Genomic DNA, 27,933 nt, shown 5'->3' with positions numbered 1-27,933 from the left:
TCCAATTTAAAAAAATAGTTGCTAGAGCTTGTGGGCTATGGTAAAGAAATGCCTAATGTATGTGACAAAGATTTTGCAGGGCACTGGGAGCCTATTATTGGAGACTGGAAAAGTGTTACATGTGGCAAAATATTTGGTGACATTTTTTCTTGAGCTAGTTTGAAAGGTGGTTATTGTACTGTAAAGGGCTGTGGCTTAGGGCAAAAAGGTTTCAATACAGCACATTACTAGCATGAGTCGGTTGTTACTTGCTGCATTTGAAAAAGCACTAGAAGAAAGCTGAGGTCAGAAAAGTATTGCGTGTTTGAAAGTGAGAATGAAAGGAAAATAGAAATCCAGCAATTCTGGAGGTTGCAGAATTGGAAAATGGAACTGTTTATCAATTCTAATCAATAAAACATAAAGGCAGGAATTCTTTTGAACTATAATCTTAGGATAGATACCAAACATGGCCATGTCATGTCCTGTGTTTAGATTTCTGAATAGATTAAGGTGGCCTTTCAGTTGGACAAATAGCTCAGGGAAAAGGAAAAGGCATAATCTCACAAAAACCTGATTGGCTTAAAGTGTCTGAAACTAAGTCAGGAGAAAGAGCTACGGTCAAAAGGAATTATGGAGGTGGTGGTTGCATATTTGTTTGTATACTGTAAAAAAAACTCTAAGTTTTTAAGAAACTTGCATTAGCAAAAGTAACAAGGGCAAGGAATAAAGAAATTGTGAGTGTTCAAGACATCGTTAAACTCTTGGGCTCCCAATTTTTATTGATAGAAGCAAGCTGAGAAAGTGTCTCAGCCCTCAGGAAAAATGTGAAGCTGAGAATCTCACAGCCACAGCAGTTCTGAAATCCTGGGAAAACATTGTGAGAACTCCGTATCTTGGGGTATGAGTTATTAGCTGTGTTCTGCTCCGCATCCACTGCTCTCTATGGCTTTTGGTTTCATGTTCTGGGAAGTTCTTCCTTTTCTCTTATCCTCCTTGCTTAGATCTGAAGAGAGAAATAGAAAATATTTTTTTTTTAAATTGTTGTTGAAAATACACACTGCAGAATATACACCATCTCAGCAATTTCTTCATGTACAGTTCAGTGACATTGATTACATTCAAGCTGTGAAACTATTCTCTCCCTTCTTATCCAAGTTGCTCATCTACCATTAACATAAACTCACTGCCCCCCAACCCTACAGTCTAACTTTTCGAGTTGCTGTTGTCAATTTGATCACATATAGATAGTTCTTTAAAAAAGCACAATGCTCATGACTAATATTCTTTACTAATTAAGCTAAACTATTGTTTGGTTTAAAGAAGGCTTGAGGGAATATTTTTGGTTTTAAGTTTAAAGTTTATCTCAGGACAATAGTTTCAGGGGTTTGTCCAGCCTCAGTCGCTACAGAAAGTCTGCATTCAATGAGAATCTGAAATTCTGTTCTGCATTTTTACTCCTTTTGATCAGGATTCTTCTATAGAATCTTTGATCAAAATGTTCAGCAAAGGTAGCCAGGTACCATGCAGTTCTTCTGGTTTCATGACACAGGGAGCAATTATTCATGGAGGCATTTAGCCACACAGTACATTTACTCCTCCTATTCTTGACTCTCCTTCATCCTCTGTTACTTCAGGGCAATAGTTGTTGTTTTTAAGGGTGGTTTAGTCGATCCTATGGACAATAGACCAGAACACTGCCTGGTCCTGTGCCATCTTTACAATCATTGCTGTTTGAGCCCATTGTTGCAGCCACTGCGTCAATCCATCTCATTAAGGGTCTTCCTCTTTTTTGCTGACCCCCTACTTTACCAAGCATGATGTCCGTCTACAGGGATTAGGCCCTCCTGATAACATGTCTAAACTGTGTGAGTTGAAGTCTTACCATCCTCACTTCTAAGGAGCATTCTGGCTATACTTCTTACAAGACAGATTTGTTGGTTCTTCTGGAATTCCATTGTATATTCAATATTCTTTGTCAACACCATAATTCAAAGGCATCACTTCTTCTTTGGTCTTCCTTATTCATTGTCCAGCTTTTGCATGCCTATGAGACAATTGAAAGTGCCATGGCTTGGGTCAGGCATACCTTACTCCTCAAAGCGACAGCTTTGATTTTTAGAGATCAATTGTTGTACCTTGGATAGCCACTTGCAAGCTTTTAAGACCCTAGGCACCACACAATAAACTAAAAAGTAGAACAGAAGTGCTAAACAAAATATTAGGCCACTTAACTGGGATGTCTCATGAAACCATGACTCTAAACCTCCGAACCAAGAAACCAAATCCCATGAGGTGTTTGGTTGTACATAAGCAGCCTTAGCAGCTGTTCTTCTTTTTTGTTGTTGTTGTAAAAATATATATTGTACAACATTTGGCAATTCAACATTTTACAAGGTGTACAACTCATTAACATCAACTACACCAATCGGCTGTGCAACCATTACCCTTAATCAATGCAAATTTCCATCATCATAAATGGAAACTCCATTCTCCATAAGCAATAACTGCCTCACTTTTCCCCTCCTTCCTGCTGCCGGTAACCACTAATAAACTTTGGTCTCTATATGTTTGCCTTTTCATGTTCTTTTATATAAATGAGGTCATACGATATTTGTCCTTTTGTGATTGACTTATTTTACTCAGCATAATGTCTTCAAGCTCAGCAAGGCAGAATCTTTAAATATGATTACTTGATTTATCTTGATCTTTTCTTCTGTCCTCTGTCATGAGAACAAAATGTGCCACATAGGTGCTTATGCTTCAGTCTGTATCCCAGAATGAAATGGTATTAAAGAGTTGATCAGATCCACAGCATTCATGGCTAACCAGCAGCCCACATGTAACATGAGTGAGAAATAAATGATTGTTGATCACCCACTGGTATTTTGGTGTTGTTTGTTCCCCAAATTGATTAAGACATCATTGATCTTTTCTTTTTATTCACAAACTTGTTACTGATTTATACTTAGCCCTTCTATTTTGAAACCTGGGAAACTTGTTCTACAGGGAATACATGATCTTGGTTCCTTCAAGGGTATAGGATGTGTGTTCCATACCGTGAGATGCTAACCCAACTGCTTCAATAAAATTGTTAATGTCCTACTTCACACATACACACACACACACACACACACACACACACGTACACACTGGTTTCTAGCTGAAGATACAGAAGTTGTTCCAACTCACTCAGTGAAGAAATACAACTTATAAGTTAAATAGAAGGTGAAAAAGTAGAAACAGGAAGAAAACAACAGTAAAGAAAAATGTTATTGTAATAGGAGCACAAAACTCTTCACACAATTTTGGACAAAGAGATAAGCAAAGAACACATAGTAATTCCAAAGAAGAGATAAATAAAACTATATTCTTCTGAATATGGGCTTTTAAAAAAGTAAGATTTTGAGATAGTATGTTCTATTTTAGAAGGACTTCAAGGAACTTCAAGAATGTAAGAATTCACTATATTTGGTGACTTCTAATTATGTAATCTTTTCCCAATTCAGTATTTCTGGTTCAAATGGAAACATGTTTCCCTTATTCATGGTAGTATTCTCCATGTCTGGTACATAAAAACTGCTTAAAAAGTATTTCTCGAATTGAACAGGACTTACGATAAAAACTTGAAATAGTGTATGGTTTATCATCATCATTGTTATTGTAAAGCAATTGTCTAAATCAGAGATGTTAACAACTGCTTGCAGTCCAATTCTGACCTGCAAGTAGTTTTCAGACAGCCCTCAAGCTAAGAATGGTTTTTTACATTTTAAAGCATTGTTAAAAAAAAAAAAAAAATGCAATAGAAACCCTATGTGGCCCACAAAGCCTAAAACATTTGCTATCTAGCCCTTTTCAGAAAGTATTTGCTGATGCCTGATCTAAATGTATGAAAAAAGAATTCAAAGGATATTTCCTGGACTTGGTCCTACACATGAGGAACTTCTGCAATTACATATTAATATTTCCGATTAAGGAACACATATCACAAATAGAGGAAGTTGCACGTGGAAAGAGGAATTTTTCTGGGAGCTTCTGGGAAAGTTATTCTCAGTCTTATAAAGGGACAAGAATGAAGTGCAGTCTTTTCCTCCTTTACAGTCTTCACACATGATGTGTGGGGATTTAATGCCTGAGGGTACTTGCAGCCATTTTGTGACAATGAGGGTAACAGCCTGAAGATAAAAGCCAACACACTAAGGATTGAAGAAAAGTAGGAAAAAGATGAGTTCTTAATGATGTAATTGAACCTCAGAATTAACCAAACGGTATAGGGTTGCTATGGGTCAGAATCAACTCGATGGCAATAGATTATGGGTTTATAGGCAAAATATTGAATGACGCAGGAAGGATCAAAAGAAGAGGGAAGGAATACACAGAGTCACTGTACCAAAAAGAATTGGTCAATGTTCAACCATTTCAGGAGATAGCACAGGATCAAGTACTGATGGTTTTGAGGGAAAAAGTCCAAGCTGCACTGAAGACATAGGCGAAAAACAAGACTACAGGAATGGACGGAATGCCAGTTGAGATGATTCAACAAATGGAGTAGCGCTGGAGGTGTTCACTCAAGCATACCAAGACATTTGGAAGACAGCTACCTGGCTAACCAACTGGAAGAGACCCATATTTGTGCCCATTCCAAAGAAAGGTGATCCAACAGAATGAAGAAATTATCTAACAATATCATTAATATCGCATGCAAGTAAAATTTTGCTGAAGATCATTCAAAATGGTTGCAGCACTACATTGACAGGAAGCTGCTAGAAATTCAAGCTGGATTCAGAAGAGGACATGGAATAAAGGATATCATTGCTGATGTCAGATGCATCTTGGTTGAAAGCGGAGAATAACAGAAAGATGTTTATCTGTGTTTTATTGACTTTGCAAAGCCATTCAACTGTATGGATCACGACAAATTATGGATAACTTTGCAAAGAATGGGAAATCCAGAACACTTAATAGTGCTTGCGAGTAACCTGTACGCAGACAAAGAGGCACTCATTCAAACATAACAAGGGGATAGTGCATGGTTTAAATTCAGGAATGGTGTGCCTTAGGGTTGTATGCTTTCACCATACTTACTCAAACTGTATGTTGAGCAAATAATCTGAGAAGCTAGACTATATGAAGAACAGGGCATCATGATTGGAGGAGGACTCATTAACAATCTGCAATATGCAGATAACACAGCCTTGCTCACTGAAAGTGAGGAAGACTTGGAGTACTTACTGATGAAGGTCAAAGACTACAGCCTTCAGCATGGATTACACCTCAACATAAAACAAAAATCCTCACAACTGGACCAGTAAGCAACATCATGATAAATGGAGAAAATATTGAAGTTGTCCGGGATTTCATTTTATGGAGATGCTCCCCATTACTGAGATGCTTCCATTGGTTTATATTTTCTTGATGTAAAAAGCTAAACAAGCCTAACATTTTTTTTGCTACAGATAGTTCCTGGTGATTTATTTTATTTTTTCGGGTCAGTCTTTAACAACACAGAGGAGACTTACTGTCTGAACAAGAGAGATGTCGCAGATTCAACCAAAATTGAGAAATTATGGAAGAGCATTAGAATTGGTAGGAGTCCTTGAGTGGTGCCAAGAGTTAATGTGCTCAACTACTACAGAAGCCTTGGCAGTTTGAACTTACCCAGAGGCCCCTTGGAAGACAGGCCTGGTGATCTATTTCCAAAATGTCATAGCCTTGAAAACCCTACGGTTCTACTCTGCCACACATGGGGTTTCCATGAGTTGGAATTGACTCAGCAGCAGCTAACAACGTTAGAATTTGTGGTGATAAATCTAAAAATATTCCATCATCATTATTGTTGTATTTCTAATGGGGCTAGGAGCTGGTCTAACTAAAGTTTTTCCCAGGTGTTAGTTTCTTGATTAATGAAACCTCTTACAAGGCCTTTGATTTCTGTCATTAGTAGGGCTCTCCACATCTTTCTATTATAGAATTGTAAGAAAATCAGCAGGGTATAGAATAGCTGCATTGATTTGAGAGCGGTCATGCCTTTTGCTTTTCATCAAGCCATCCAAGTGAATTTCAAGGAAATTGCTAAATGTATTTTTAATTTCTAATATATATAAAGTAAGAAGAATAAGCTATATCTCCCTCACGAGTTTGAGTTTGAGTGCAATTCAATTCATATTCGTAAACTGCTTAGCCGAGAGTATAAAATTTTCTTCTTGGGAGAGATAAATGTCCTCAAGCTAGAGGAGAAAGAAACTTTATCTCAACAAGTGTTTTTTTTTTTTTTTTTTTCTCATTCAATTTGCTTCATTTCATCACTATGATCATCAACTGTTGAGGATAGATGGTAATAAGATAATAAACTTGGGTAGATATTAGTCTTTTTTTTTTTCTTTCAAGGTTTTAGGAGTGTCCCATATATAGAGACTAGAAATATATTTGGAAACTTTCTGTTATTTTTACACACTCTAAAACCAGAATCTTTTCCAATAAATGCCCTCTCTTTGCCACAGTATCTTCCTGCTAGGACACATTCATCATCACCTGGTAGTGAATTACCTGCTGTGGTTCCTTAATGAGCTGATTTTCCTTGTCACGTTTTTTAGGGAGTGGTTAACTAATGGATCCATTGGGTAATCTATTGTAAGTACTAGTTCATAGATTATTTTCAGAATACGTCAGTCTTCCAAATTCTGGTCCTAGGGATCTATGAAAGCCTTTAATATTTTCTTGGCATTTTATAGAAAAATCTCTGAGTTTTTCATAGCAAAATATTTATAATACTTTTTTTCTCTAGTGTGGTTTTATGAATATCTTACTGTAATCAATAAAGTCTGTAGACAGAACTGTTGATCTCCTTTCTTTTAATAATTCCTGATGTCTGACTTTTAAATCCTACAGACCCTAAAGATTCAAAAATCTGATTAGCTTACCTTTTGAGTGCTGTTGAATTAAAGATCATGGTTTCCCATCAACTCATTGAAAGATGTCAGATGCAATGTAGAAGAATTTTCATAACTTTGTGTGGTGTATTGACAAATCATCAGGAAAATAAATAGAAGCTATACAGAGACTGAGAGGTCCAGAAACACTGAAAAAGTTCTTCAATAAAAGTCATAAATACATTTGAGTTTTATGATTTTACCTGGAAGGAACATATATTGTACGTAAACTAGTAAATAAGCATAAATAATTAATCAAACTAGAATTGTTACCTTGTATTTTACCTTGGAAACCCTGGTGGCGTAGTGGTGAAGTGCTACGGCTGCTAAGGAAAGGGTTGGCAGTTCGAATCTGCCAGGTGCTCCTTGGAAACTCTATCTGGCAGTTCTACTCTGTCCTATAGGGTTGCTATGAGTCGGAATCAACTCGACACCACTGGGTTTGGTTTTGGTTCTTTTTGTATTTTACCTTGACACAGTGACTGCAACAATGCACTCAAATGTAACAATGGTTGTGAGGATGACACAGGCTGGAGCAGCATTCGTTTTGTTGTATGTAGACGTGACAACACCTAACAACAACAACAGCATCTTACCTTCAAGGAGCCCTGGTGGTACAAGTGGTTAAGTGCTTGGCTGCTTACCAAAAGGCTGGTGGTTCAAACCTACCAGCTGCTCAGTGGGAAAAACATGTGGCAGTCTGCTTCCATGAAGATTTATAGCCTTTGAAACCCTATGGGGCAGTTCTGTCCTATAGGGTCACTCTGAGCTGGAATTGATGGCAATGGTATGTTACCTACAATTATATGTCTAGAAGAGGATTTTTGTTGAAATTAATACAAATGTCGATAGTAGAATATAGTTAAAAAATATAGTTAGTGCCCATTAAATTCATTCTGCTCTCTGCTAATATACCTGAGACATTTTTTATAATTGTACTTTTTTGTATCTACTCCAAGAGGTAGGTAAATGAAATACCCCTTCCTAGATGCTCTCCTCTTCATTCATATGTCCTTTGGAGAAGTGACATTATGCCACTAACTTATGAGTGTGATTTAATAATTAAGAAACAAAACAAAATGATCTTTTTTGAGCATAAATCACACATTAAGAACTGTGATAGATTTTCCTCATGCATTATCTCATCTTGGTTTTCTATCTTAGCTTTGGGAGGCCGACGTCTTTATCGCCAATTTAGGAATGTAGAAACTGAAGTTGAGAGATATTAGGTGCTGAAGCAGAGGTATTTTAACAACAAATTTCCTAGGAAACGTGAAGCTGACAACAACTTTGGAGAAAAGTGGGCCTTGAAAGAGGACAAAAAGACCTTGCAGGAAAGGTAATAACAGGGGCATAGCCAGGGTAACGAACACCTAAGGTCCATCTGTAAATTGTGCCTCTCCCTCCATCTCAAGAGGTGATGCTCTTGAAACAAAACTTGTACTTTATTATTTTCCTTTGCCTGGTCTTTTTAATAGACTGAATTTAGGATGTCTGCTCAGCCAAAAACATTTTTTTTTCTAAGAAATTTTGCACCAACTACCTCAAATGGTGGTCCTAAGAGACAGCATAATATCTGTTCATAGTACACTCACTTTTGCTTCAGGTAGTTTGAAGTGGGTTCCTGGTACTTGCAATCAGAGAACTTTAAGCAGAGCCAACATTTTTTTATAACTTCCTACCCACAGCATAGTAGAAAAAAACATTTGTTTTCAGTTTACCTTTTCAGTCTTCAAGGTTTATGGAAAATGTAAGAAATTTCATGGAACTAAAAGTAGCAACCCCCACGTGTCTGTTAGTTTGTTGCACTGTAGGGGCTTGTGTGTTGCTGTGATGCTGGAAGCTATGCCACCGGTATTCAGATACCAGCAGGGTCGCCCATGGAGGACAGGTTTCAGGTGAGCTTCCAGACTAGAAAGAAGGACCCGGCAGTCTACTTCTGAAAAGGATTAGCCAGTGAAAACCTTATGAACAGCAGCGGAACATCGTCTGATACAGTGCTGGAAGATGAGCCCCCCAGGTTGGAAGGCACTCAAAACATGACTGGGGAAGAGCTGCCACCTCAAAGTAGAGTCGACCTTAATGACATGGATGTAGTAGAGCTTTTGGTACCTTCATTTGCTGATGTGGAATGACTCAAAATGAGAAGAAACAGCTGCAAACACCCATTAATAACCAGAACCTGAAATGTACGAAGTATGAATCTAGGAAAATTGGAAATCGTCAAAAATGAAATAGAATGCATTAACATTGATATCCTAGGCATTAGTGAGCTGAAATGGACTGGTATTGGCCATTTTGAATCAGACAATCATATAGTCTATTATGCTGGGAATGACAACTTGAAGAGGAATGGTGTTGCATTCTTTGTCAAAAAGAACATTTCAAGATCTATCCTGATATACGACGCTTTCAGTGATAGGATAATATCCATACGCCTACAAGGAAGACCAGTTAATATGACTATTATTCGAATTTATACACCAACCACTAGAGCAAAAGATGAAGAAATAGAAGATTTTTACTAGCTGCTGCAGTCTGAAATTGATGGACCATGCAATCAAGATGCATTGATAATTACTGGTGAATGGAATGCAAAAGTTGGAAACAAAAAAGAAGGATCAGTAGTTGGAAATTATGGCCTTGGTGATAGAAACAATGCCAGAGATTGAATGATAGAATTTTGCAAGACCAATGACTTCTTTGCTGCAAATAGCTTCTTTCACCAATATTATCTGTTTTTTTTTTTTTTTACTTACGTGGAAACAGCTGCTAACCAAAGGGTCAGCAGTTCGAATCCGCCAGAAGCTCCCTGGAAACTCTGTGGGGCAGGTCTACTCTGTCCTATAGGGTCGCTATGAGTCAGAATCGACTCCACGGCACTGGTGGGTATATACATGGAACTCACCAGATGGAACACACAGAAGTCAAATTGACTATACCTGTGGAAAGAGACGATGGAAAAGCTGAATATCATCAGTCAGAACAAGGCCAGGGACCAACTGTGGAACAGACCATCAATTGCTCATATGCAAGTTGAAGGTGAAACTGAAGAAGATCAGAGCAAGTCCATGAGAGCCAAAATATGACCTTGAGTATATCCCACCTGAATTTACAGACCACTTGAAGAATAGATTTGACTCATTGAACAGTAGTGACCAAAGACCAGACCAGTTGTGGAATGACATCAAGGACATCATCCATGAAGAATGCAAGAGGTCATTGAAAAGACAGGAAAGAAAGAAAAGATTAAGATGGATGTCAGAGGAGACTCTGAAACTTGTTCTCGAATGTCAAGCAGCTAAAGCAAAAGGAAGAATTCATGAAGTAAAAGAACTGAACAAAAGATTTCAAAGGGAGGCTCAAGAAGACAAAGTAGAGTATTATAATGACATGTGCAAAGAGCTGAAGATGGAAAACCAAAAGGGAAGAACACACTCAGCATTTCTCAAGCTGAAAGAACTGCAATAGTGAAGGATTCTATGGGGAAAATATTAAACGAGGCAGGAAGCATCAAAAGAAGATGGAAGGAATACACAGAGTCATTATACCAAAAAGAATTAGTCGATATTCAGCCATTTCAAGAGGTGGCATATGATCAGGAACTAATGGTACTGAAGGAAGAAGACCAAGCTGCTCTGAAGGCATTGGTGAAAAACAAGGCTTCAGGAATTGATGGAACATCAATTGAGATGTTTCAACAAACAGATGCAATGCTGGAGGTGCTCACTCATCTATGCCAAGAAATATGGAAGAGAGCTTCCTGGCCAACTGACTGGAAGAGATCCATATTAATGCCTATTCCCAAGAAAGGTGATCCAACCAAATGTGGAAATTATAGAACAATATCATTAATGTCACATGCAAGCAAAATTTTGCTGAAGATCATTCAAAAACAGCTGCAGCAGTATATTGACAGGGAACTGTCAGAAATTCAGGCTGGTTTCACAAGAGGACGTGAAACCAGGGTTGTCATTGCTGATGTCAGATGGATCCTGGCTGAAAGCAGGGAATACCAGAAGGATGTTTACCTGTGTTTTATTGACTATGCAAAGGCATTCAACTATGTGGATCATAACAAATTATGGATAACATTGCGAAGAATGGGAATTCCGGAACACTTAATTATGCTCATGAGGGACCTTTACGTAGCTCAAGAGACAGTTTTTTGGATAGAACAAGGGGATACTCATTGGTTTAAAGTCAGGAAAGTTGTGTGTCAGGGTTGTATTCTTTCACCATACCTATTCAATCTGTATGCTGAGCAAATAATCTGAGAAGCTGGACTAAATGAAGACAAACGGAGCATCAGGGTTAGAGGAAGACTCATTAACTACCTGTGTTATGCAGATGACACATCCTTGCTTGCTGAGAGTGAAAAGGACTCGATAGCACTTACTGACGAAGATCAAAGACCACAGCCTTCAGTATGGATTATATCTCAACATAAAGAAAACAAAAATCCTCACAACTGGACCAATGAGCAACATCATGATAAATGGAGAAAAGAGTAAAGTTGTCAAGGATTTCATTTTTCTTGGATCCACAATCAACAGCCATGGAAGCAGCAGCCAAGAAATCGAGAGATGCGTTGCATTAGGTAAATCTGCTTCGAAGGACCTCTTTAAAGTGTTGAAGAGCAAAGATGTCACCTTGAAGACTAAGGTGTGCCTGACCCAAACATGGTATTTTCAATTGCTTGATATGCCTGTGAAAGCTGGACAATGAATAAGGATGTCTGAAGAAGAATTGACCCCTTTGAATTGTGGTATTGTCGAAGAATATTGAATATGCCATGGACTGCCAAAAGAACGAACAAATCTGTCTTAGAAGAAGTACGACTAGAGTGGTCCTTAGAAGTGAGGATGGCGAGACCGTGTCTTATATAATTGGACATATTGTCAGGAGGGATGAGTCCCTGGAGAAGGACATCATGCTTGGCAAAGTACAGGGTCAGCGGAAAAGTGGAAGACCCTCAATGAGGTGGACCGACACAGTGGCTGCAACAATGAGCTCAAGCATAACAACGATTATAAGGATGGCGCGGGACCGGGCAGTGTTTCATTCTGTTGTGCATAGGGTCGCTATGAATCGGAACTGACTCAACAGCACGTAACAACAACAACAACAAAATTAGCAAGGGTAAGATGTTGGAAATGCAGATATTTAAAAATGTATTCTAGGGCATTTAACCTAAGGATGAATTTTGCTGGACCGAAGGGGCACCTCCTACACTCCTAGGAGTCGTCCATGCCTTCACTATGGAAAGTTGAAGTGTTTCTCTGTCCATGCCTGCTCTGTCCAAGACTCCACTAACGCTATTCTACTGACTAGGGATCTGTGAACACTGTGTTTCCACAGAGCATAAGTCCACAAACTTCAAAGGTTTTACAGATTAGTTTGGGGCTTTAATTTGTTTCTAGTATCAAGTTTCTGTACATGTTTTAGAAAATGACTTTTTATATTTCAGATGTCTAGGGACAAGGGGGAGGGAAACAACGTAAGAGAATGTGTTTCTTTTGGATAACATATTAAATGGAAACTGAACATGTAAACATGAGGGGTGTGTGTGTGTGTGTGTTGATGTTTAATGGGAAGAAGTCTGTGAAAAAGGAATTCCAAATACCTTGCATTTCAATATCACTTTTGGTGATTACATTTTTAGCATGCTGGGAAGGAAATCAGGCACAAAACACCCATTATGTAAGAAGATTTTTTTTCTATCTAATTCTCCTACACCCTGGTGAATACATAACAATTTATGTTTAATTCCAGACATTCAAAATGCAGTCACATTTTGAATGGCAAAAGAATTTAAGCCAAGACAAGCAGTTACCTAGTTATTATTAGTATTTTTTTTATATTCCCCTCTGCTCCCTATTACTATCTCTAATGAAAATGTGAACAGCACAATATACACTTTAAAAAATTAAATATGTCTCAGTAAATAGGTTCAAAGAGTCATCTTTTACTTAATAGTTTTCAACTCTTTTAAAAACAGAAACTTGATATTCTCAGTTGATATTAGAATCTAGGAAACCTCTTGTAGCTTTTCTTTAATGGACAGAATTTCTTTTACTATTTGACTATATAAAAAAATAAAAAATAGATAGTAGTAAATATAACGATGTATAGTTATAAAATGCTTTATATTTCATGAAACATTCTTCAACCCCAATCAAAGACCCTGTTAGATAAAACGGGATATTTCCGTGTTTTGTGTGTGTGTGTTTGTGTGTGTTTTAAATTGAAGAAATTAAGGCTCAGGTTGGGAAGTTCTTTGCTCAAGGCAACTCATCAATAATTGAAATAGTACTAGAATCATGGCTTTCCATTCCCTAAGTCAGAGCTGTTACTGCCTCGCACAACATTGTGCACCGTTTAAGCCCTCTGAAGTAATGTATCCACTTATTTGCTTCTAAATCTCTAGGAATTTATCAAAGAAAAAAAATAGAGGAACTTACAGAGATTTTTAGAGGGTCCTTGGATGGCACAGTTAAGCGTTTGACTACTAGCCAAATGATTGGAGGTTTGAATCCATCCAGAGTTGCCTTGGAAGACAAAACCTGGCAATGTGCTTCCAAAAAATCACAGCCTTGAACATTCTACAGAGCAGTTCTACTCTGACACACATGGGGTCTCCATGAGTTGGAATCAACACGATGGCAACTAATGACAGCAACAACAGCAGAAATTATTACAGTAGGAAAACAGATTCTGTGAAGGAAAGATAAAGCAATTGAGATTGGTTGGCCTGGAGAACAGAAGATGAAATGGTGGGTTAAGTAAAAAGTTCCTGTCAAGAGATGTTTTGTATCTCTGTCAAGGAAATGGCGTAAATTACAGTGAGGAGCTACTGGGTTAGATGTAAGGTAACTTTTATGGACAGGGGGTGCGTTAACTCATGAAATGGCAACAAAACTTTACTCCAATTCCCACTCATAGCAGAATGCCACATTTTTCTCCCATAGAGTGGCTGGTGGGTTCAAACTGCCTACCTTTTGGTTAGCAGCTGAGCATTTCGACCACTGTGCCACCAGGGCGCCTGAAATGGTAACAAAAGAGGTGAAGTTTCCTTTTCTAAAAAATAAACTCTTAGGATCCTTTTTTTTTTTTTTAACCTGGTTCTATTGTGACATTGTTTTTGGTTATTCAAGTTTATAATACTACATCACTTGTGCTATGCTAAATTGCTGAACTTCTAAAATGCCCAGATCTATATGTATGAAGCTATCTATATGATGTGTGAATTCTCTTTGAAGTTCACATTGCTTCATCCCAGCTGAGTTGAGTATTCTGACTCGAAGGAAGCTCAAGATATCGTAATCTATCACATGATCTTTTTAATTAACCAACAATACCTCAGGGTAAATCCGAAAGCTCTGTGGATGCAGTTGGAATTCCAATTCTGGCTTCCCTCTTCTGCCTTTTCTTTTCTTTTTGCTTTCATTACTCTTCTTCCCTATTTCATCACTGATAAGCTTCTCTCTTGGTGGCAAGATAGAGCAGAGCAGAATGGAGAATTCAAGATTTTCTAATATGAGTACTTCTTAGCAGAATTTGTTTTAAAAACAAAGCAGATGGAAGAGAGGGAAATAAATATCACAGTAAATTTGTTGCATTTTCTTGGAGCTTTTAGAGGCATGTTATCAACGTGGATTTTGACTAACATACAAGATCTTACGAGCACCTGCTAGAAACTGAGCATTATTAAAGCCCTATGGAGAATGTAAGAGAAATATAAAATATGGTCTCTCCATGTGAGGAGTTTATAGTAGCTATTGAAATAACTGTTTAAAACTAGTGCTAACTGACATAGAAGCTTATGAAAGAACAAGATGAGTTCAGCCATTCCATAATAATTGAGTACATAATATGTGTATTATGGTCCTTAGAAGCAAGGATGGTGAGACTACGTCTTTCATACTTTGGACATGTTATCAGATGGATCAGTTCCTGGAGAAGGACTTCATGCTTGGTAAAGTAGAGGGCCAGTGAAGAAGAGGAAGACCCTCAATGAGATGAATTGACACTGTAACAATGGGCTAAGCATAACAATGTGAGGATGCCGCAGGACCAGGCAGTATTTCGTTCTGTTGTACATAGGGTCACTATGAGTCAGAACCAACTCAACAGCATCTAACAACAACAACAATAATATGTGTACTGTCTTGAATAGGTCCCCCTGAAATTAATATCCTTTGCTGAACCTCAGAATTTGACCTTTTTTGGAAATAGAGTTGTTGCAGATGTAATTAGTTAAGTTGACGTCGTACTGGAGTACAGTGGGCCCTTAATCCAATATATGGCTGATGTTCTTATAAAAAGAGGATAAGAGAAACAGAGAAAGAGACACAGAGGGAGAACCCCACGTGATGAATGAGGTAGAGATTGGAGTCATGCTTCTTCAAACCGAAGAATGCCAGGGATTGCTGGCAATCTTCAGAAGCTCTAAGAGTCAGGGAAGGATTCTTCCCCAGAGTCTTTGGAAGGAAGATAGCCCTACCAACAATTTGATTTTGGACTTTTGACCTCCAGAGCTGGAAGAGAATAAATTTCTGTTGTTTTAAGTCATTCAGTTCATGGTAATTTATTACAACGGCCCTAGGAACCTGATTATGCTTATTCATATATTCATATAGTCAATAAAATTTTGCAGAGTACCTACTAATCCTCAAGCACAAGGAACTGAGCCACGAATTCTTGCCATGATGGAGCAATATTTTTAGTGGGGGTTGTAAGGAGACAATAGATAATAAATAAACATGTAAATAGCCAGTCATAGACTCTAAAGAAGCAAGTCTTTTGATACCTGGAATGGGGCATTCTAGGGTGAGATTGTGCTTGTGGTAGCTGGAACAGAGTGAGTTTGGACCAGAGCAGTGCTGGGCAGACCATGTAGGCCTTTAAAAAAAAAAAAAACCCATTGCATTGAGTCGATTCCAATTCATAGTGACCCTGTAGGACAGAGTAGAACTGCCTCATAGAGTTTCCAGAGAGAGCCTGGTGGATTTAAACTGCTGGCTTCTTGGTTAGCAGCCATAGCACTTAACCACTTTGCCACTAGGGTTTCCTAGGGCCTTTTAGATCACTGTAAAGACATTGGCTTGATCTCTGAGATAGGAAATCATTGGAAGGATTTGATCAGAGGAGGGGCATAATCTGACTCCTTAACCAACTGGACAGCAATGAGTTTTTTTTTTAATCACTCTAGGTGCTTCATTGAGGATGATCAGTAGGAGGGCAGGGGCAGGAAGCAGGGAGACATAAAAGGAAGCTACTACAATAACCCATGCTGAATAAAATTTTTGCCCAGGCTCATCAGGGTAGTATTAAAAAAAAATAGTATTAGCAATGATAAAAAGAGATTCTATTCTGAATGTATTTTGAAGTTGAGCAAACAGCAATACTGATAGATTCGGTACAAAGTGGGAGAGATAAAGTAAAGAAGAACTTCAAAATTTTTGACTCACTTAAATAGAAAGATGAAGTTACAATTTATTATGATTGCAGTGATGGTAGAAGAAGCAGGGTTGGGGTGGGGAAAAGGTTAGAAATTTGATTTTTGCACATATTTAGTTTAAAATCCCTACCTGCCATCCAAGGAAGGATATTGCATAAGCATTTACATGTACAGCCTAGAGTTTAAGGAGTGATACAGAATGGGAACATAACTTTGAAATCTGTAAGCTTAAAAATAGCTTGTAAAACATGACACTGTGCGAGATTATCCAGGGCCTGAGTGTAGAAAGAGAGGAGAAGAGCTCCATAGAAGTAGATGCTCCTATCTTCAGAGGCTCCTCTGGTGGACTTGAACCTCCAACCTTTTGTCTAGCAGCCAATCCTATTATCCATTTTTACCACCCAGGGATTCCCATTAATTATTAGGGAAATGCAAATCAAAATCACAGTGAGATACCACCTCATACCCACTAGGATGGCTATTAAAAACAGACAAAAAAAACAGGAAAATGACAAATGTTGGCAAGGATGTGGAGAAATTAAAACCCTCGTATATTGCTGGTGGAAATGTAAATTTGTTTATTTTGCTGTGGAAAACAGTTTGGTTGTTCCTCAATAAGTTAAACATAGGATTACCATACAACCAGCCATGGAGTTGGTGGGTATGTACTCAGAAACCTTGAAATCAGAGACTCAAGCAGATACTTGTGCGTAAATTTTTACTGCAGCATTATTTACAGTAGCCAAAAGATGGAAACAACTCAAATGTCCATTAACAGAAGAATGGATTAAAAAAATGTGGTATATACAAATAAAGGAATACTCTTGGCAATAAAAAGGAATGAAATTCTGATACATGCAACATCATGAACCTTTAAAACATTATGTTATGAAATAAGCTAGACACACAAGAATAAATACTGTATGATTCCACTGATATGAAATATCAGAATAGATAAATTCATAGAGAGAGAAAGTAGGTAAGAGGTTACCAGGAGTCTGGTGGAGGCAGAAATGGGGAGTTATTGATTGCTTAGTGAGTACAGAATTTCTGTCTGCAGTGAGGAAAAAATTTTGCAAATACATAGTGGTAATGTTTATACAACATTGTGAATTTAATTAATGCACTGAATTGTGAACTCAAAATGGTTAAAACAGCAAATTATACGTGTATGTATGTATGTATATATATATATATTTACAATTTAAAAAAGGAAAGAGAGAGAGAGTCTTGGTGCAATGAGGAAGGATTGCTGAGCAGAACTAAGGGTCCATTGAGGTGATTTAGAGACAGAAAGTGAAAAATCAGATTTATAAGGATTGTGTTTTTGCCAGGCACTACTGTGAAGAGAGGGACGGTGAGAGCATTAGTCAATACAAGAATGAGAATGAGACTAGATCAGTATAATGATGGCATTTGGTGTTTAATATGGATAAGGAGGAAAGGAAAGACATGAGAGATGTTAGGTTCAGTGAAAAGGAGTTATAATCAATAGGTATATATCTTAGTCTACCTAAACATTTACTAGTGTTGAAGAACAAATTGGAGTGAGGTGGAAGGGAAGGAGGTGGTAGGTAGAAAAATTAAGACACCAGAAAGTAACACTATGGAGTGAATACAATAACTGATAATGCCAAAGCTTCTAAGAATGTGAGTGTGATAGTCTGAGACAGGGCAAGAATTAAGATCTTTTGAAGCGAGGAGTTTGAGAAACTGGGTGGCTAAGAGTTTGAAGGACCACGTACACAAACATTGGAATCACAAAGAATAAATCAGGAGGTTTTTTTGAAAGGGTGACAGCAGTGTGCAAGGAACTAAAATTGTCAGGGAGTGAGGAGAAGTGACTGTGACAGCTCTGACAGGAGACTCAAAGTTAAAGTGGTGTAGGGATAAGGGAGGAAGAATGTTCTGAAAGCAAGAGTGAGGAATAATCTACTCCATCTCGAGGACTGAAGATAGGAGTGTATCATCATTGTGAGGATAAATATCCATCACTTGGGAGGAGTATAGGTTTAAACTGAATTTGCTTAAAACAGGAAATGGAAGGGAAAGTTCAGAGAGGTGTTTGAAGACATGGGAGATTCTGCTGATGACTGACCACCAGCTCAGAGAGTATAGTTGTGAAAGTTTTTCAGGAGTTAGGTTTGGAGATGGAGTCAAAACGCTGCAGTACAGGGAAACCTGAGTATTAGAGTCGACGGCAATGGGTTTTCTGGGCAGTTCGAATCCACCAGGTGCTCCTTGGAAATCCTATGGAGCAGTTCTACTCTGTCCTATAGGGTCGCTAGGAGTCAGAATCGACTCGATGGCAATGAGTTTGGTTTTTGTTTTTGGTGGGAGTTCTCGAATTCTTGTAGAAATGATATATTCAGGGATAAATGGCATAATGGGATTTGTCCTGATGGTTTTAGGGCAGATACTGAGGGAGAGACTGTGAGAGCAGGTAGGAGGGTATGGTGAGGCACTTGCCAAATTACAGTGAGTTTTAGAGCCCTGCTTTCACTTACTAATAGTGACGTAAGGCTGGGAGAACATTGGTTTTAAAAGGAGCACCAAGATCTCTGTGGCTCCCTGCAGTCTCTAGCTCTTGAAGATGAGGAAGCAGAGGGATAGCAGTCTTCATCAATGCTCAAAGAGCAGCAGTCCCCCTCTCTCATCCCCTTCCAGTGAAGACCAGGTGGCCAGGGAAGGGGTACCTTATCTAAAGGTAATGGAGCACTTCAAAGTTCAGGGATAAGAAGTGATATGAGAAACAATCAAGAGAGAGTGGTATTTCACACTGCCATGGAGAAAGAGGTCAAGGTGCAATTACTAATTACAGTAGTAATTGTGCTTAAATGTTGACTATATTTAGATAGTAAAAAGAGTTATTTCAATAAAGAGACCAGAATTAAAGACATTGTTTTTTTTCTTAGGTATGAGAAGTTTGTCTACGGAAAGTGGTCTTCGCTGCTTTGGAGGACACATGTTGGGAAGTAGTGGAAAATAATTTAGCTAAAAAGGGTGATAACATTCTAATTAATTTTGAAAATTGTCAAATACAGAGAGAATAAAATAGCATTTCTTTCAAGCTCTTCATCATCTTGGGAGAGGATCAAAAACTGAAGGAAATTTCTTTGGTGGAGTCTGAAAGGTATCCTTTTGTGTATTCTTGGTATAGGAAGAAAAGTAAAATGTATAAGATGGCAAAATGTTTCAGTCATTCTTCGCTCAAATAATTCTCTCCTGTACCTAACCTTGTATTCAAGTAACCATTCCCTACAAACCTACTCAATAATAACAAACACTGCAAATCTACTCCTTTAATTTTCACCTGAACACTGTGAGTTACATATGATACCAATAGCACATAAGGAGTCCGGTGGTGATCGGCTACTAACTGAAAGATCAGTGGTTCAAACCCACCAGCTACTCCACAGGAAAAGACCGGGTGAACTGATCGCATAAAGATTTACAAGGAAACCCTATGGGGCAGTTCTACCCTGTTCTATAGGGTCAATATGAGTTGACAGCAAACAACATAATGGAAGTGTTGTGAGAGCTGGGATATTCTTGTTCATCATTCTACACTTAATGTTGGCAGAGATCCAGCCCGCCAGGCAGATGACACAGGGCCCTCCATTGTGACCTACGACACCTAGTGGCCACAGGATTTGACCACACCCTGGGAAAGGCTACGCAGGCACAAGGAAGCTCCTGGTGCGGACTGCTTCAGGGCATTGGCAGAGCAGGTCAGGGTCCAATTTTCCCACTTTCCTCAGGATATCAGTACGCAAAACATCCCCACTCAGCATCTCTTGCCTCTCTCTCTGTGTCTCTCTCCGTATGTGTTCATTCTCTGAAATCTCTTCCTTCTCCCCCCGAGTCACTTCACAGCTTGGCGTGCCTGACAGAGTGCCTAGAGATGAAAGAGCAAAGGGGGAAGGCCTCTGGCTGTACTGGTTGATCATGGGCAGAGAAGATCTGGTAGTCTATCTGGAAGGTCTAGAGAGTAGTGATTGACTGGGGAGCTACATCACGGGTGGACAGTGTCTCACAATTTGTGAGTTCTTTATAAATATCTGTTAAATGAATAGATAAATTTAAGTAACCTGTCCATGATGACCCAAGATAGAAAATGACTGAGATAGAATAAATAACTTTCAATCACCCATTGATAATAATTGATATATATATATTTTTTATTATTAGCATGGTGTTTATCTTTGACAATATTATAGGGATGGTGCTTTTTAGGTCTCACCTATTCTCCTCACCCTATTTGAAACTGCTTGAACCAGGGAAGAAGAGTTACAATTTTGATTGGTTACATTAAGTGAAAATGCTTTGCTCCATGTTTGCTGGTGTAGCTCTCAGAGCAGCCCTGATAACTTACATGGGTTTCCTGCTTCTGTTATCACTTCAGAAAATACTTATATTGTCTTCTACTTACATTATTTATTTAATGATTCCATTTGACCATTTAATAAATTTTAATTTTATTTGGATATATGGCATGAGAAAAAGACAGATCAAACTGATTACTTTTTTCCAATTTGTTAACCAGTTATTCTTGTTATAATTATATTCCAACTATCATTTATATCATAATATTACTATTATAAAATTTATGTAATAAAAATATTCCATTTATTTAATAACAATTTCCAAGGACTTAACATTTCACTGCATTCATACACTAAATACTTATACTTATTTAGATTTGCTAATAGATTTTCTGCTTTTTTCAATTAATTAGATTGTTTGTTCTGGTGGGGATATTAAGCTATTTAAATTTTTTATCTTCATACCATGCTTCAAACCTCAAATTTTCAAGCCCTCCCTCATTGTTATTATTTTCCAATGTTTTCTTGGCTACTCTAGTCTATTTATTCTTGGGTTTGTTTTCTTTTAATAAATACTGAATGTTTTCCAAAGTTCCACTATATTAAGATGGTCTAATTTTGTGTCAGTGTGTTTATGTACTTATTTTCTTAAAACACCTTTTATTCTGATTCTGTGTGTTGTATACAAGACTATTTAATAAAATCTACAAAAGAACCCATGCGTTTGTTAACGAATACATATCAAAGTAACTGATTGGCCAAGATAATTTAAAAATATAAATGAAAAATTATTAGAATTGATTATTAATTTAAATACTACACATCATACCTGGTTGGATGAAGTAGTCCTCAAGAAAAGTTCCCAAATTTTGAATTTTGTATTAGAAAATATTTCAAATGTAGAAATTTTTTAAATTTAAGGAAATAAAGAATTTAGAAGTAAAAATGTATAAAATTAAGATCAACAATTAAATGAAAATAAAGATGATAAAGTGGATCTACAATGAAAAAGTTATTTCTCTGTAAATACTAGTAAAATAGATAAGATTGATATGGAAAAAAATAGAGAAGGCACAGATAAGTATTATATTAGGGTTTTAAAAGTGACCGTAACAGATAGAGCAGTAAAATTAAAGGTACAAAAAATAATATAATAAATAACTACATGACAATAAACATTGAAATTTAGAGTAAACGGAAAATTTCTGAACTTATGTAATTTAACGAAACTGACTCAGGTGGGGAATAAAGCCTAAAAAATTCTATAAATATTAAATGAATTCATAGTCAAAATATTAGCTCAGAGGAACTACTAGAACCATATTCTAACATACTTTCAAGAAACAATTCCAATATCATACACAATTCCCATATTACAGAAAAAGAATAACACTTCCAAAATTATTCTAAGATATTACTATCACCTAACAATGGTTAAAACGGAAAAAGAGTGGAAATTTCACTGTATTCTCACTTAGAAATGTAGACAAAATTAAAAAAAAATAATGAACAAGCTGTGTCCAGAATACATCAAAAGATAAGTACACTACAATCAGTTTGGGTTTACCCTAACAGTGGAATTGGTGGTTTAATATTACAAAATCATATAATGTAATTTACAGTATTAATGTACTGTCTCAGTCGATGCAAAAAATTGGTAAAACTCAACAGTTACTCACTCACTATAAAAGACTTCAGCAAACTGTCAATAGATAGTGATTTTCTTCACTTCATAACCAAAACACCAAACCCAGTGCCTTCAAGTTGATTCCGACTCATAGCAACCCTATAGGACAGAGTAGAACTGCCCTATAGAGTTTCCAAGGAGTGCCTGGCAGATTTGAACTGCTGACCCATTGGTTAGTAGCTGTAGCACTTAACCACTTTGTCACTAGGGTTTCTTCACTTCATAAAGGATGTCTAATAAAAACCTAGAACAATCATCATCCTTAGCCATTTTCTTTAAACATCCTCTTTAATATCAGGAAGAAGGAAAGAATGTCTACTGTCAGTACTTCTTTTCAACACCACCCAGGAGATACTAGCCAGTGTGGTAAAACAAGAAAAAAGCAAACAAAAAAAATGAGGATTGAACAGGAAGGCATTACACTGTTATTATCTGTAGATAATATGGTTGTTTAAATAGGAAACCAAAGCATCTATAAACAAATTACTAAAATCAATGAGAAAATTTTGCAAGGTTCTGGATATAAAAATAATATATAAAATAAACTGCAGTGTTATATGTAAATAACAGACATTTTTTAAATCAAGGCTGAAAGCATCTTATCTAATACATGCAAAATACAGGAAGTAAACATTCTTTGGAAGATTAACTTTTTCTCCCTGAAGATGCATCTTCTTTGGCCCTTTTGCTGTTGTGTTTGATTTTATTAAAATCTTCCCCTCATCACTGAAGCTTCAGGGTAGCATACTGTAAGTTCGTAATGCCAGTTTAGCTTTCTTTTAGTTTGGGATGAGTGGGATGGAAATTAGGACAATTAACAGGGTAATTTCCAGTTTTTTTTTTTTTTTTCCATTGATATGATTGTTAACACTCTTATTCCCAGGACATTATATTTAATGTACTATCTGTCCTGCCGTCCACCCCAGCATTAAGGCATAGAACTGTCTGACCACCCCAAATTGGACCTACTTCATAATTTACCAGCTGTGCCCCTCAGTCTTGTTGACCCTTTAGGTTCCTACTACTTTAGGATTTCAACATGTTATACAGGTGCTTTCTCAAGATGAGGCAAAGTGTATAAAATTCTTGATTCAGATAGAGTCTGAGCCAAAGATAGAACCAATTTGTCACCATAAATATTCACTTCCTTGACTTTTTATTTTGTTCTTTCTGTCCATTTAGTTTCATGAACAAACATGAGAATGGGGCAAAATCTGTATGCCTGACATCCTACATATCCCTTCTCTGTGCTTATATTCCAGTTTTTAGTATTTCGAAATCACTATGAAATATTTGTCAGTGTGTTTCTTCTTTCAAAATTCATGTAAGAGAAAACTCTATCTGCATATAGCAAGTTCCCAGGTCCTCACTACTGTGAAACATTTCTCCTAATTAAAAAACATTCACAAAAATTAAATGTAAAGACTTAGAGGCAAGGTTACTTCAGATTACATCCTGTAAGAATATGAAGAAAAATGTGCGCTTCATGGTGTAATGCTCTCTGCTGAGCAAAAAGCTGGATGTGGCTTAGCTCAAAGCTTGAGTTATATATTTAATTTTACACATTAAAGTTTACTGACTTTTTAAATGTAATATGCCTTTAAAAAACAGCATTTTTTCTTCTTTTCCAAAAGCATAGTTTCATATGAGTATAGAAATAATAATTTGGGCCATAGTTGACATGTTTTTTTTTTTTTTCTCAGTATACATTTAATTATTTCTTTTTCATTGATTTTTAAAAGGTTTTTCTCTAATAGCACAGTTATTTCTTTCCAGTTTTTACAAAATTCTCAGATAAGAGAATTTGAAACAGAATATTATGCTTCTCCTGTCTCAGAGAAAAATTAAAAGTATGCAAGTAAAATAGTTTAATTGACTATTAAATCTATCATTATATATGTGTACAGAGTTGCTTTTCTCTCATCAAGATTTATGAGTTTTGTAAATTAAGATGACCTTGGATTGGAGAAAATATATTTTGAAGAAGATCTCCAGGTTTCCAGGGAAAACTAAGTACGTGGAAAGCATTTTGATATGAAGGGAAATGCTTGTTTCGTAAAGTACTTATTTCCAACATTCCTGGAATGATTTTCACAGGATCTTAATTTCACATTCCTTCCTCCTGTGCACACATTTTTATTTCCCACTCAACAAACGAGGTAGTGAAAAGGGGTTATAGAGTGTCAGGGAGACCTGTTGTTACAATAGGTATCTAGGCAACTAGTACCTATTCCAGTGTTTTATGCACAATGCTACTAATATTCTAAATTTGTGAACAGTATTTTAAATCCATTGCCGAGGAGTCAATTCTGACTCATAAGGACTCTATGGGGCTGAGTAGAACTGCCCCATAGGATTTCTAAGGCTGTAAATCTTTACTGAAGCCCATTGCCATGCCTTTCCCTGATGAACTCAAACCACCAGCCTTTGGGTGAGCAGCCACGTGCTTAACCACTGCACCACCAGGGCTCCTTGGAGAGTGTTTTGCACTTTACAAAATGGATTCATGTTTACACGATCTCACTTGATCCCCAGCCTGTGAGGTATGCAGGAAAAATATTACCATTATTTCTATTTTGTGGCTAAGAATGCCAAAGATGGAGTAGATTGAGGCCATTTAGGATCCCATAATAAATGGTGGAGATAAAATTTAATTCAGGAATTCTGATTCCACGTGTGTTATTCTTCCTATGTACCTCACTATATACATAAACTTCCAAATAGTTGTGGACAGGATGAATGGATCACAATAAATAATATTTTTTCCAGCTCGAAAGCATCTACAAGTAGTTTAAAGCAAGTATTAACGAACCTCTAAAAAATATTATTAATTGAGATTATTGTTTTAAGACTTTGAAGGCGTCTGTGTTTTCAATAAAATTTTTGTTTATTCTAACAATGAAGGAAAAAGTTCAGCCACTAAGAGAAAAAAAATCTTAATGAAATGATTTAGAGCCTTGGGCAAGTACTAAGGTTACAAAATTTCCTAACTGATATCTATGTTTGAACTATTTTAAACAAAGTGCATATTCTGCCCAGATTTATGAATTATCAGATAAAAACTTTTGGGTGTGGTACTCACATCTCCTACGAGTATTTATCAAATCACCGACATATTTGTACAAACTGAGAAGGAGTTTTCCATGGGCCTGTACTGTTGGGACTGACTTGACCATTGCCTATGTTGGGAGTGTTTTCCTGACTGTTGTAGGGTAAGAAAACCAAAGATTCAAGTAAAGTAAAAAAGGGAGCAGAAGTGCTGAGGTATATGAAGATGAGAAGGAGTCTGTAGAACTGATGGGGACAAAGGGGGGAATCTGAATTACAGGATGGAGACAGATTCCACAGTGAGAAAAAAAAAAACCAATAAGTATGAGTAAGGACAGTTAGACAATTGGATCAAAGAAACAGAAGGCCAACCTGATTACTTGGAGAAACCGTTGGTACTTATAAGAGGACAATGGTGAGTGAATGAACTGATCTAACAGAATAGACAATGAAAGCAGAATAGACAGTACCCTGTCCGCTTTCCTCCAACATCCCAGCTGCCTCCTCCTTCCCTGGGGGAGAATTTCCTGAGCTCTACACCTGAAAAGTACAAACTTTGACTATAGTAGTAGGCATTGGAGCTTACCATAGCACTGGTAGAATTATTATTACTAATAATGTCTTCTTTTTCTTTATATTAACAGATCAGAGAAAGCATTGAGAAATGAGTTGTGTGAGGAAGGTGGGATCTGAATAATAGTAAAATACCATTGGACTGATCTCACCTTTTACCTAAATCGTATTCATCAAGGGAGAGGATGTGATGTTTGTGTATCTGTTATTTGTATGTTTGCTTCTGGTTACTAGCATCAGGATAACTTTTTTTTTTTTTTTGTCAACACCAGTTGGTGTCTTTCTGAATGAATGACCTCCCTGTAAGTTACTATCCAGCTGATGAGGTTCCAAATGGCAAAAACAAGGACTGTCATAAACAAGGACAGAAGCAGCAAGAGTCATCATCATTTCAAAATCCTTTTCTACCTCTTCCTATTCTAGTCTACTTTAGTCTATGTATAAATAAAATTTTTGTTGTATGTGTCCCAAAGGTAATGTATAAAGTTTGAAGTTAGTAAATTTTTTATTTCTGTCATAGCTTATAAAGTTTAAGCAAATATGTTTTATACTAAATTGGTACATTCAAATAACATTTGAATCCTCTGTCAAAGGTTATAAAAGCGTTTTGCAATTAACTTGATAATAACTTTATGAGACAAACGGATTCATAAATTTAGAGGCAGAAAGACTAATAACAAAGGTTTATATGTGCTCCTTTACACTCTTGCCATTAGTTTGAAAAGAAATGCAAAAATGTCATCAGTTCTTCCAAAAGTAATTAACCCCACATGCATTTAGAAATTCCTTCTAGTTTTTTTTTTTTTTTTTGCCATCTAAAACAGCTTTTCTGATGAGGCCCTAAAATTGGAAACAACTATGTTCAGATTAACATTATGTTATCAAAGAAATCACGATGAGCCAATAGAAAGTTCATATAAATTATAAAGATGTTAATTTATTTTTCCTTTTGTATACTGGATATATATATGCATAAGTATGGTAGTCTAATTTTTAAATATATTTTGGAGTTAAAGAGCAGAAATATATATATTGTATAGGCAAAATATAATTTTAAAAGGTTATACTTGCAATTGGGTTATATACTAGATAATTTGAGGTTCAAATTCATTGAATATTTGTGCTACAGTGAGGCTTTCTGGAATTAGATGATGAAATAATGTTTGGAGTGAAAGATGTTCACAGTAGGAGGTCAACACATATAAAGGGCAGAAGGTCAACTGGGATGCAGGCTCAACAAAGCCTCGAATAACCCACTGGGGAACTTTGGAGAGAGTACTGCCCTTTAGAGAGTCCCACATTGAGATGAAATTGCTGGACTTTTATATATCTTCCTGTTAGTCATCAAATGTAGTCTTTTGTGGCAGGGCATGACCTTAGGTTAGAAATTACTATAAAAACATTTAGTTGACCTATGTATTGAGCTTATATTTAAAAGCCATTTAAAAAATACTTACTGAAATATTAATGGATATAATTATAAGTTGTGTGAGATTAAGATGAAAGAAGATGTCCTGATAATTTTCAAAGAAGGATAAGGGTTCACAGGGATTTCTTAAAACAATTCTTTACATTTTGAGATATGTCTAACGTTTTCTGCAAGTGGGGAAAATACTACAGGAGTCAACCTTAAGTGATTTCAGATGACCAATGATGGGACAATTTGAACATTAAAAAGGAAGAAGACCTAAAATATATAAGTGTGCACAACTTCATAATAATATTTTAAAATGGCATTATATTAAGAGGTTTCTTAGGCACAAACTTATTATTTTAAAAATAAATAAATAAGGAAAATAACCTATCACTATTTCTGCTTTCCTGTACAAACTGTATTTTAGAGTAATCAAATATGTGACAAAAAAAAATTTATTAAAAGAACTTCAAGTAATAAATGCAGAAGGAATGGTAGAGTATCAATATTATCAT

Source organism: Loxodonta africana, chromosome 6 (assembly GCF_030014295.1).
Source record: "Loxodonta africana isolate mLoxAfr1 chromosome 6, mLoxAfr1.hap2, whole genome shotgun sequence".
Lineage (NCBI taxonomy): Eukaryota > Metazoa > Chordata > Mammalia > Proboscidea > Elephantidae > Loxodonta > Loxodonta africana.
This window is presented reverse-complemented; position numbering follows the sequence as displayed.